The following is a 10605-nucleotide window of genomic DNA, read 5'->3' on the forward strand; positions in this document are numbered from 1 at the left end:
CTTAATGGCCTTGTGGCGCAAGAATGAGGCTGAGGAGGAATCCTGCTGATAGGCAGTGGCTGTGGAGAAAAAGAAGAAAGCTTTACAGGCCTTTTCTTTTGCCTGCCTGCTTCCTCTTGTGTTGCTGAAAGAGACAAGCTTTAGGGCTGAACCAGAACCTTTCTGGTATTGGAGCTCAAAAGCTTGCCTCTTCCAGAGACAGAAGTTAGAAGATTAGAAGGCCCATACTGAGTCAGATCAAAGATCTGTTTAGCCCAGTATCCTGTCTTCTGGCAGTGGTCAATATCAGGTGTTCCAGAGAGAATGAGCAAAGCAGGAAATCAAGTGATGGGCCTCTTTTGCCTATATCCAGCTTCTGACAAATAGAGGCTAGGGATGCCGTTCTTACCCATCCTGGCTAGAAGCTATTGATGGACCTATCTTCCATGAACTTATCTAATACCTTTTTGAAGCCTGTTATTGTCTTGGCCTTCAAAACATCCTCTGGTAAGGAGTTCCACAGATTGACTGGGCACTGAATGAATAAATACTTCCTTGTGTTTTCTTAAACCTGCCACCTTTTAATTTCTTTGGGTGACCCCTATTTCTTGTGTTATGAGAAAGTGTAAATCACACTTCCTTGGCTATTTAAAAGACATTAGCTCACTCCTTTTTCTCTCTCATATGCTGGGATGAAAAAAAAAACAACCCTTGCTACACACAATAATGTGCAGTGTCAGTGCTCTTAGAAGAAGGCTCTTGGGTGTTGTTACATAAATCTTCAGCCCACAAACCATTGCCTGTAGAAGGGTCCTAAAATATACTGGTGGTCATTTTATGCAGAGCCTTCTTAGCGCAGTTGGCAGCGCGTCAGTCTCATAATCTGAAGGTCCTGAGTTCAAGCCTCAGAGAGGGCATGTGATTTTGCTCCCTGCTTTGGATTTTCTAAGGGAGATACTGGAGAAAAGAGACTGGAGCACCCTGTCGTCTGGACACCCTCATGCCGTCTAAACCAGGCACACAGGCTTTCCTGAGACATTAGCTCTTCCTTCTCTTTTATGACTCTTGAACGCAGCTGGACATGCTGAGCTCTACAAGCCAGTTGTTTGCACCGAAGCATTCTTTCCTTGGCAGAGTGGGGGAGAAAAACCCTGGGTTAGCAGCTGAGGGGTAGCGGGTATGGGCTGGGCTCTGGGAGCAAGACTTAGTCCTTTGAATCCAACTGATTCATCTTTTTGTCTCCTGACAAAGGAGGGGATTTTCAGGGGTAGAAGAGGGCATGTCCCCTCCGTCTCCTCTTTTCTAAGCTGAAAAGTCCCAGTCTCTTTAGCCTCTCTTCATATGGGACCTGTTCCAAACCCCTGATCATTTTAGTTGCCCTCCCCTCTCGCACCCTCTCTTTTCACCTCTCCCACCTCCTTTTCCCAGTCTCCCCCAGTTTTGTTCAATAAAGACAGATTCCATTTTGGAAGACACGTTATCTTTATTTTGTACATCAAGAAGAGGGGCTAGGGAAGGGTAAGTGGAAGGAGGTGAGGGAGGAATGGGGCACGAGCCCCCGATGGGGAGGACTGGGCTGGCTCTGCGGGCTTCTGGGGGTGGAAGCTCTCCTGCAGCCCCCAATTGCCCCCTCTCCCCAGATAGCAGCCTGCGGCAAGTGCAGCCGGGCTGATGGCTGAGTGGTGTGATGTGCCCAGTGTGGGTAGTCCGGGCACTCCAAGCCAGGACTGCTTTGCAAGCGGGGCACCCCTGAGAACTGTCTGTCCGTGGTGGGGGTCGGGACCCTTTAAGCACAGCCCTCGGCTAGCCTGAGATAGCATCTCCACACTCTAAGTCCTCCTCTGATGCCCTGCCAGTACTGCTTCCAGCCAGCCTTAACCCCGGTTCAAGGTCCACTTAATGTGGACATGCTAGTTCGAATTAGCAAAACGCTAATTCGAACTAGTTTTTTAGTTTGGATGCGTTAGTTCGAATTAGCTTAGCTCGAATTAACTAATCGAACTAAGTTAGTTCGAATTAACGTTGTAGTGTAGACATACCCCAGGTTCCATCATCCTATCCAGCTGCTCTAGTGCCCCAGCCATGCAGAGTGCTGGGCTCTGCTTAATTCCCTTGACACCCGGGATTGCAGCTCTCCTTGGCCCAGAGGGAACCTTGACCCTATGCCCAGCTAGGTTCTTCTCCATATGATCAGTGCATGGAGCCAGGTCCCTGTTTCTCTTTTCTATCTATCTAGGTCAGGCAAGGATCCCAGTCAGTCCATGACCTGCCCACATCATGAATGCTGCATACAGATGTAGTTGCCCCAACTCAAAAATATGTATTGAAATAGGAAAAGTACAGGAAAGGGCAACAAACATAGGGGTATGGAACAGCTTTCATATGAGGACAGATTAATAATCCTGGGATTTTTCAGCTTGGAAAAGAGATGACATGGGAGATACAAGACATGTGTATAAAATCATGACAGGGGTGAAGAAGAGGAATAAGGAACTGTTATTTGTGCCTTCCCATAGCACAAGAACTAAAGTTACTCAACAAAATGATGAGGCAGCAAGTTTGAAACAAACAAAAGGAAGTATTTCTTTACACAAGACACAGTCAACCTGTGGAACTCCTTGCCAGAGGATGTTGTGAAGGCCAAGATTATAATAGGGTTAAAAAAAACTAAGCAAGTTGCTGGTTGTTAGCAAGTCAGGGCAGGGATGATGTCCCTAATCTCTGTTTGCCACAAGCTGGGAATAGGTGACTATAGATAGATCACTTGATTATTGCCTGTCTCCCCACCACCCAGGGCTTGCTTTGGGTGCAGGAATGGTTCGGGAGTGAGTAGTCTGAGCAGTAGTCTGAGCAGAAGGTAGGGTACAGAAGCAGGCTGCGGGTGGGTGTAGATCTGGGGGCGTTAGGTGGGAGGGAGGGTCCAGGAGCAGGCTGGGGATTCTGTGTGGGAGGTAGGTGGCAGGAGCAGATTGGGATGGGATGTATAGTTTGGGCAGGGAATTGGAGCTCTTTGCTGGGCGGCTGCACATGGCTCCACAGCACCCTGCAGCTGTAGGCACCACCCCCTGCTGCTCCCATTGCCCACAATTCCCAGCCAATGGGAGTGACAGGGCTGCAGCCTGCATGTGAGCAAAGGGACAGAGCTTCCTTGCTTTAGCTTTCCTTGCACTTCCCCCTGCCAGGCAGAGCAGGGAGCCAGCGCTTACACTGGATCCACCAGGAGAAGAGCCCTGAGCTTCCTCTTGGGGTTGATCAAAGCAAGCAGGGGGCCCAATCCATCCTGCAGGCTGTAAGTTTCCCACCCCTCCCTTATATGGCTTCATATTTTATTGACTCCAGCTCTTTCTTCCTCCATCAGCACCACCCCGAGCCAGCCGCCTGCTCTGACAGCCCCTCTGTTTCCTTGCCCCTCAGCCTGTGGAGCTGGGACCTTTCCCACCCATCTGGGAGGGTTCCCCTTCATCCTCAAGCTGCACAGCTGGTGGCATTTTGAAAGTTCAGTAGCACAAAGCCCTCCCCTCTCCCCTGTCATCTCTACTTGCCCCTCACTGCTCAGGATTGAAATTTGTGCAAGGAAATTGTTAGGCCCCAGGCAAATAAACATGGAGAGCCCACAGGTTAAACCCACGACCTCTTACAGGCTCAGCGCTTATTCTTCTACTGAGCTACAGCCCACACGGGTCAAGCCCTGCTGTGTTACACTCAGAATCCTTCTGTTCCCAGAGCATCCAGTGGCCTAAAAGCAGCATGGGGAAGCACATGTCCTGCCCTCTGAGCCAATACTACTCATTCCCTTGGCTCTCTCATATCTTGGGATTAAAAAGGAAAAAAACCCAACAGTGCACACAGCCAGGTTTACAATCAGTGCACTTGGAAGAAGAATCTTGGGTTTCATTCCATGGATTTTCATTCCACATCATTACCTGTAGGAATGTCCTAAAACATACTGGTGGTTATTCTACATACAGCCTTCTTAGTGTAGTTAGCAGTGTGTCAGTCTCAAAATCTGAAGGTTGTGGGTTCAAGCTTCAGAAAAGACAGATGTTTTTACTCCCTGCCTTCAATTTTCTAAGGCTATGTCTTAGAATGGAAAACCTGTCTTATGAAAGGAGACTCAAGGAACTTGGCTTGTTTACCTTAACCAAAAGAAGGCTGAGGGGGGATATGATTGCTCTCTTTAAATATATTAGAGGGATAAATGCCAGGGAGGGAGAGGAATTATTTAAGCTCAATACCAATGTGGACACAAGAACAAATGGATATAAGCTAGCTATTAGGAAGTTTAGCCTCGAAGTTAGGCGAAGGTTTCTAACCATCAGAGGAGTGAGGTTCTGGAACAGACTTCAAAGCAAAATAGTGGGGGCAAAAGACCTATCTGGCTTCAAGATTAAGCAAGATGGGTTTATGAAGGGGATGGTTTGATGAGATAACATGATCTTGGCAATTAATTGATCTTTCACTATCTGTGGTAAATAGGCCAATGGTGGGAAGATAGGAGTTACTATAGAGAACTTTTTTCTGGGTGTCTGGTTGGTGAGTCTTGCCCACATGCTCAGGGTTCAGCTGATTGCTATATTTGGGGTCGGGAAGGAATTTTCCTCCAGGGTAGATTGGCAGAGACCCTGGAGGGTTTTTGCCTTCCTCGGTAGCATGGGGCACGGGTCACTTGCGGGAGGATTCTCTGCATCTTGGGGTCTTTAAACCATCGTTTGAGGATTTCAGTATCTGAGATATAGGTGAGTAGTGGGTAGGTGAGATTCTGTGGCCTGCAGGTGGTCAGACTAGATGATCATAATGGTCCCTTCTGACCTTAAAGTCTATGAGTCTATGTGTAGACTGCAGCCTTCTTCTGCAAAAGCTTATGCAAATGAAGCGCTGAGTAGAATTTCACCGTGCTTTGTTTGCATAATTAATTAGCAGCTGTTTTTGTGCAAGAGGCTTTTGCACAAAAAGGAGCTGTATAGACGGCTCCTTTTTGCACAAAAAACCCCGCTTGCGCAAGAGCCGTTCTTCCTCATTTTTTCCAGTGGACAGATACCAATGCTTAGACTGGGGAGTTCAGTAACTACATATGCTTATGGGACCATTTGACCCCCGTGTGCCCATCCGCCTACCTTTTACTCCCCCGGATAATGAAGCCTACACGGGACATCAGGACCCCATGAAGGAACATTTCAACAGCAGGCCGAGCAGGGCCTGCATCATGGTAGCGAGTGCCTTCGGCCATTTGAAGGGGAGGTCCTGCTGCCTCCTCACCCACCTGGACCTCAGCGAGCAGAACATCCCCCAGGTGTTGGCCTGCTGTGTCCTGCACAACCTGCGCGAGAACAAGGGGGAGCCATTCCTGCCAGGGCAGGGGGCAGAGGCTGAGCAGCTCGCAAGGGCCTTTGAGCAGCTGCACACCGTTGCCATCCAGCAGGCCCATCCGGGAGCTGTGCACATCCAAGAGGCCCCGCGGGAACGTTTCAGACAGGTACATCTGTGACACTCTCTCCTGGGCCTCCCCACAAGGGGACTCTGCATTGCTCCTCTGTGCCTTTCCTCCCTCCCCCCTCCCTTCCCCTGCAGACACAATAAACCATGGGTTTTGTTCTGAAAGACTAAACTGTGTTTTTATTTGGGGTAAATATAACTGGGGGGAGACTGGGAAAAGACGCTGGGATGGGAGAGGAGGGGGGAGGTAGTGCTCAGGGATGGGGCTGAGACTGGCAGCTGCCTGGGGTGGTCCCATTGCCTTGTGTGTGGGGCCATCAGCAGCCGGGGAGAAAGCTGGAGGAGCAGGAGCAGCAGCAGGAGTGGGGGAGGGGGAACTGCTGGACCGCTCAATGGTGGCCACCAGGCAGTTGATGGCGGTGGTGTATGCTAGGCGCGTGCTCCAGGCCTACTGAGACAGCTCCTGCTAGGTGGTGTAGCACAGCTCCAGGTTGGTCCCCAACCTCTGGTCCTGCCACTCCAGAGACCGCAGCAGGGCATGCAGGCAGGCAATGGGCTCCCGCTCGAGGTCTTCCTGGAGTCGCCGGTGCCTGCGGGTCTCGCGAGGTCAGGAAGCTGGTGCGGGAGGTGTGACTCATTCCCCACTCACAGCTGGCCCGGCTGCGAAGGACAGCGAGAAGGCCAGACACCCCACGAGACACTGGCCTGAAGCCAGCCCTCATCTCTGAGCCAATGCTGAAAGGTCTCAGTTCAGACAATGGCAAAGTGTTTTGAGCAAGGCCATCAGTGGCCTAGGCAGCGGGCACTTTCCTGCAGCGGCACAGATGTCCCAGGGGAGTCTTGCTACCTCCATGCCCTGGGGACAAGCAGGCATGGAAAGGTGCCAACCAGGATGGGAGCCTGCAGGCAGGAGGGGGGCGACAGAGCGGGTTTCCTTCCCTCCATGCTGTGCACACGCTGGGTCTGGCAGTGGCAGCACCCCACAGGGAGAGGACTTGTATCCCTGCCTGCTGGAGAAAGTCGAGGAGGGAGTTGGGGGACGTGTGTATGAGCAGCAGATGCCACTTGCCGGAGAGAGTTCTACGGTCCCCTCCTACTCCCCCCCCCCCCCCTGCAGGTTCCCATGCAGGGGCTCGGTGTTCTCTACCTCATCACACTTTCCTGGGAAGTGAGGGCATGAGCCTGTGCCGTGTGCGGCAATGCTACGTGTATGTCTATGACCCCAGCCTCCTTAGTGGTGGCTTATGACGGGAAGGTGCCCACCTCGGAGTTGAGAGTAACACAGGCCTCTCCAGAAACCCTGTGAGCAGGAGCGCAAGGTTCCTTTGTGGCAGCCTCCTGCGGCTGTGTGCTCTTGCCTGGCGCTCAATGTGCACAGAGTGCTGTGCAATCCCCAGGCTGAGAGGGCCGAGCAAGGCATGCGCAGCTCACCGCCTTCCCCCGCCTGTGTCTAGGGAAAATAATGGAACTCACCTGATTGGCCTTCCCTGGACTCGTCCAAGCCCTGGGTGACATCCTGGGAGAGGGGTACTGGCTCCAGGGACAGGGAGAACTCCTGGCTGGTGGGCATGGTGTTGGTGCTGGCCTTCTCCTCCTCCTCATCCACGGGTCCACCCTCCGGGAGGCTGAGAATGGGCATCTCCCACCCAGAGTCCACAATAAGAAGAGGGGGAAGGGATGCGGTGGAGCTGTTCATAATACTGGCATGAGTGGGGTGCTGCTCCGCAGCGGGAGCTCTGCTCTCTGGCCATCGTGCAGTACTTACTAAGTACCTTAGTTCTTTCATTTTCATGCACTCCTGCTCCTGGCTGTGCATGTGGCCCTTCTGGCCCAGGCTGTCAGCCATCTGGCCATGGATGTCCACATTCCTGCATCTGGTGCAGAGTTCCTGGAGGTTTGCCTCCTCGCCCCAGACCTCCATAAGATCCAGGATCTCCACACCAGACCAGGATGTTGCCCTTCTCTTCTGTCCCCAGGCAGGGGTTTGGGAGCTGGCTGCCAGCTTGCTAGCTTCCCTGGGAGGCTCAGTGGGAGCACAGGGGTCAGTCATTGCTGCACAAATGGTTGTGCCATGTGGCACAGAGCTGGCAGGGCCTTCCTTCTGCCACAAGCCCTTTCCCCTCTGGCTGCAGCTTTAAAGCCTGCAGGGGAAGGGGAACTATAGAGGTCTGATGGGTGTGGACAGGGTGGCCTCCAGGGCAACTGTGAGAAGCCCTGGAGACCACTTATTTCGAAATAACCATGGCTGCCCCGTCCACACACACCCTATTTCAAAATAGGCCTTATTCTTCATGAAAGGGGGGTTACTGATTTGGGAATAAGAAGCCCGTTATTTCAAAATGATGGGCTTGCTGTGTAGACCCTCACCCCATTATTTCAAAATAATGCGGCTGTGTAGACACACCCTCAGGGAGGAGTTCTCAGAGGTGGGGCAGAGACCCAGCCCTGAACTCTGCTGGAGAAGGGCTACCAGGCCAGGAATAGCCCTGGTGTGCAGGCACCAAGAGTCTGCAGGCCTTGCTTCTTATGCTGGCAGCAATTCTTGCCAGTGCACAGCTCACATGTGCAGCAGCACACAAAGCAGCCTTCTGAACACAGCAGCAAGCCAAGCTATCTGTGTAGCAGAGTGGTGCAGCAGAAGCATGTTGGGCCCAGAGGTTGATGAATTGAAACCATCCTCTACTAGCTTGTGTTTTCTTCCTTGCAGCACCGGAAAGAATTGACCCTGACTTTGCTTTACTGACTTACAAATGGGGGGGGGGGGGGAAATCTCTTGCTATTTACTCCTTCACAATGACAAAAAGGTGGAATAAAGCCACATTGGTCCACAGCAGAGCCCATATCCCAAAGAGTCCCCTCCTGTAAGGAGAGAGAGGTACTATGACTCCCATGACATAGATTCACAGGACTGGAAGGGAACTCAAGAGGTCCACTAGTCCAGTACCCTGGAGTCATGGCAGGACTAAGTATTCTCTAGACTAGGGCTGGGCAAACTTTTTGGCCTGAGGGCCACAATGGGTAGAGAAATTTCATGGAGGGCTGATTAGGGAAGAGAGGGGAAGTCTGTGCCTCCCCAGACAGTAGGGTTACCAGATGATTTCAAAAAGATACCGGACACACTTGATCTCGGATGGAGGGGTGGACTGGCCGGGAGAGGAGCGGGGCTGGCCAGGAGGAAGTCGGGGGGAGCAGAGCTGGCCGGGGAAGATGGCGGGGGAACAGCCAGTGGGAAGCAGGGTTGCAGGGAGCAGAGCTGACCGGGGGGAACCGATCGGCGGGAAGTAGGGCTGGCCAGGAGAGGGTCGAGGGAGCAGGGCTGGCTGGGGTGGGGGCTGGCCCAGGCGCATGCAGATCCCGGGATCCCACACATGGTCCCGGTGGGGCGCACGGGTGAGTCCTGCTCTAGTGATTCCATCCCGCCCCAGTCCTGCCCCTCCTCCTTTCTACTGCGTAGTTGCATCCTGCCTGGCTGGTAGACACACTCATGCAGTGTGAGCATGTCTACCAGCCAGGCAGTATGCAACTACGTACTGATACTCATGATAATAATAAAACGTACTTCATTAGAAAATACCGGACATTTATATTTTCTCAATTTGTTTCCCGCACAGAAAGCTCAAATACCAGACTGTCCGGTTCAAAACCGGACACCTGGCAACCCTACCAAACAGCCAGTGATGGTCTGTCCCCTGCTTCCTATCCAACCCACACACACCCTACCCAATCCCTGATAAATGTTAAAATGATAATGTTAAAAGCATTTCTGGAAAATCATGCCAGTCTAGACGTAGCCCAAGGGTTTAATTATGTGTTTGTGTTTATTAAAAAATTGGATCCAATAGAAAACAGCATGGTACAAAGCAACACAAAACCAGAAACTCCACTGCAAAATGAAAAAGGCATAAAATCACAGTCAGAAATGCCCTTGGAAATGTAAAATCAACAAGAAATACAAACACAAACAATCCTACTGAACCCTAACCACAGCGTCATAGAATCCTAGCTGGAAGGGACCTCAGGAGTCATCAGCCCTCTGTCTGAAGCCGGACCAACCCTAACTAAACCATCTTCGGCAGGGCTTTCTCAAGTCCAATGTTTTACAGCTACCCATGAAAATCCCTTCCCCACTAAGGGACAAAGACGAGTCAGCTGGATAGAGCCCTGCATGGATACAAAATTAGTATCTGCATCTGTATCCGCACAAATGAGCTATGGAATCGGCACTGACATCTGCAGATGTGGATACTCACCGATATAAAGGGGATTGTCCACATTTTTTCAGGGCTCTACAGAGGGATTCAAGGTCCTTCTTGGTCCCAGAGCTGCTGCCACCCAGCTGGTGACCCGTGTTTTTTTCCACCATGGCCAGCAGCCTAACAGTTGCAGAAACCCAGTTAGCCACTCCCACAGGGGACTGTTGTCCCAGGACTACCTGGGTATGAGGTATGCTGTGACCACTTCTTACACTAATGCTACCACCTAGTGGAGACTTCCTGCCACTGCATTTGAATCTGCAGCCCAGAACACAGAGAATTTGCTTGCGTCCTTGGCAGCCCTACCAGCTGCTGTGAAAAGCAAATTTTGCCAGAAGCCCCATGGATAGAGCCAGAGAGGTGACACTTAACCTGCACATGTCAAGTCCAAAGTGAGGTCCAGTGAGTGGAAAGCAACCACAGCCTGGCTGTAAGGGTGCATCTACACAGCACCGCCATTTCGAGATAACTAGTGTTATTTCTAATAACAATGCAAGTGTCTACATAACCATTCTGTTATTTCGAAATAACAGACGGCTTATTCCAAAATTTGTAAACTTCATTCTACGATGAATAATGCCAATTCCAAAAGAGCTATTTTGAAATAAAGCATGTGTAGACACTCCACTGCTGCTATTTCAAAATAGCCCCTCACCAGGGCCATTCTAAGTTATTCCTCTCCAATGCCTCCTGGGGCTCTAAATCGAGGTAGCAGGTCTACATTAGGGAAGCCTCACTTCCCTGCAGCGTAGACGTGCTATTTCAAAAAAAGCTATTTCAGAATAACTATTCTGGACTAGCTTATTTCAAAATAGTCGTGCAGTGTAGACGTACCCTTAGGATACATCTACATTGCAGCACTATTTTGGGATACCTATTTTGCAAACAACTGGCTCACTGTTTTGCAAACAACTGGCTTCTAGAACTCAGCATGTCCAGC

At 51.1% G+C, this 10605-nt stretch overlaps 1 non-coding gene across 1 annotated transcript; it reads left to right on the forward strand.

Annotated features, from left to right (window-relative positions):
* The first annotated feature begins 823 nt into the window (after nucleotides 1–823).
* Nucleotides 824–896, forward strand: TRNAM-CAU (transfer RNA methionine (anticodon CAU)). Its single transcript has one exon. It is a non-coding gene; the product is annotated as a tRNA-Met (tRNA).
* Nucleotides 897–10605: the final 9709 nt, after the last annotated feature.

Source organism: Pelodiscus sinensis, chromosome 22 (assembly GCF_052426305.1).
Source record: "Pelodiscus sinensis isolate ZL-2025 chromosome 22, ASM5242630v1, whole genome shotgun sequence".
Classification (NCBI taxonomy): domain Eukaryota; kingdom Metazoa; phylum Chordata; order Testudines; family Trionychidae; genus Pelodiscus; species Pelodiscus sinensis.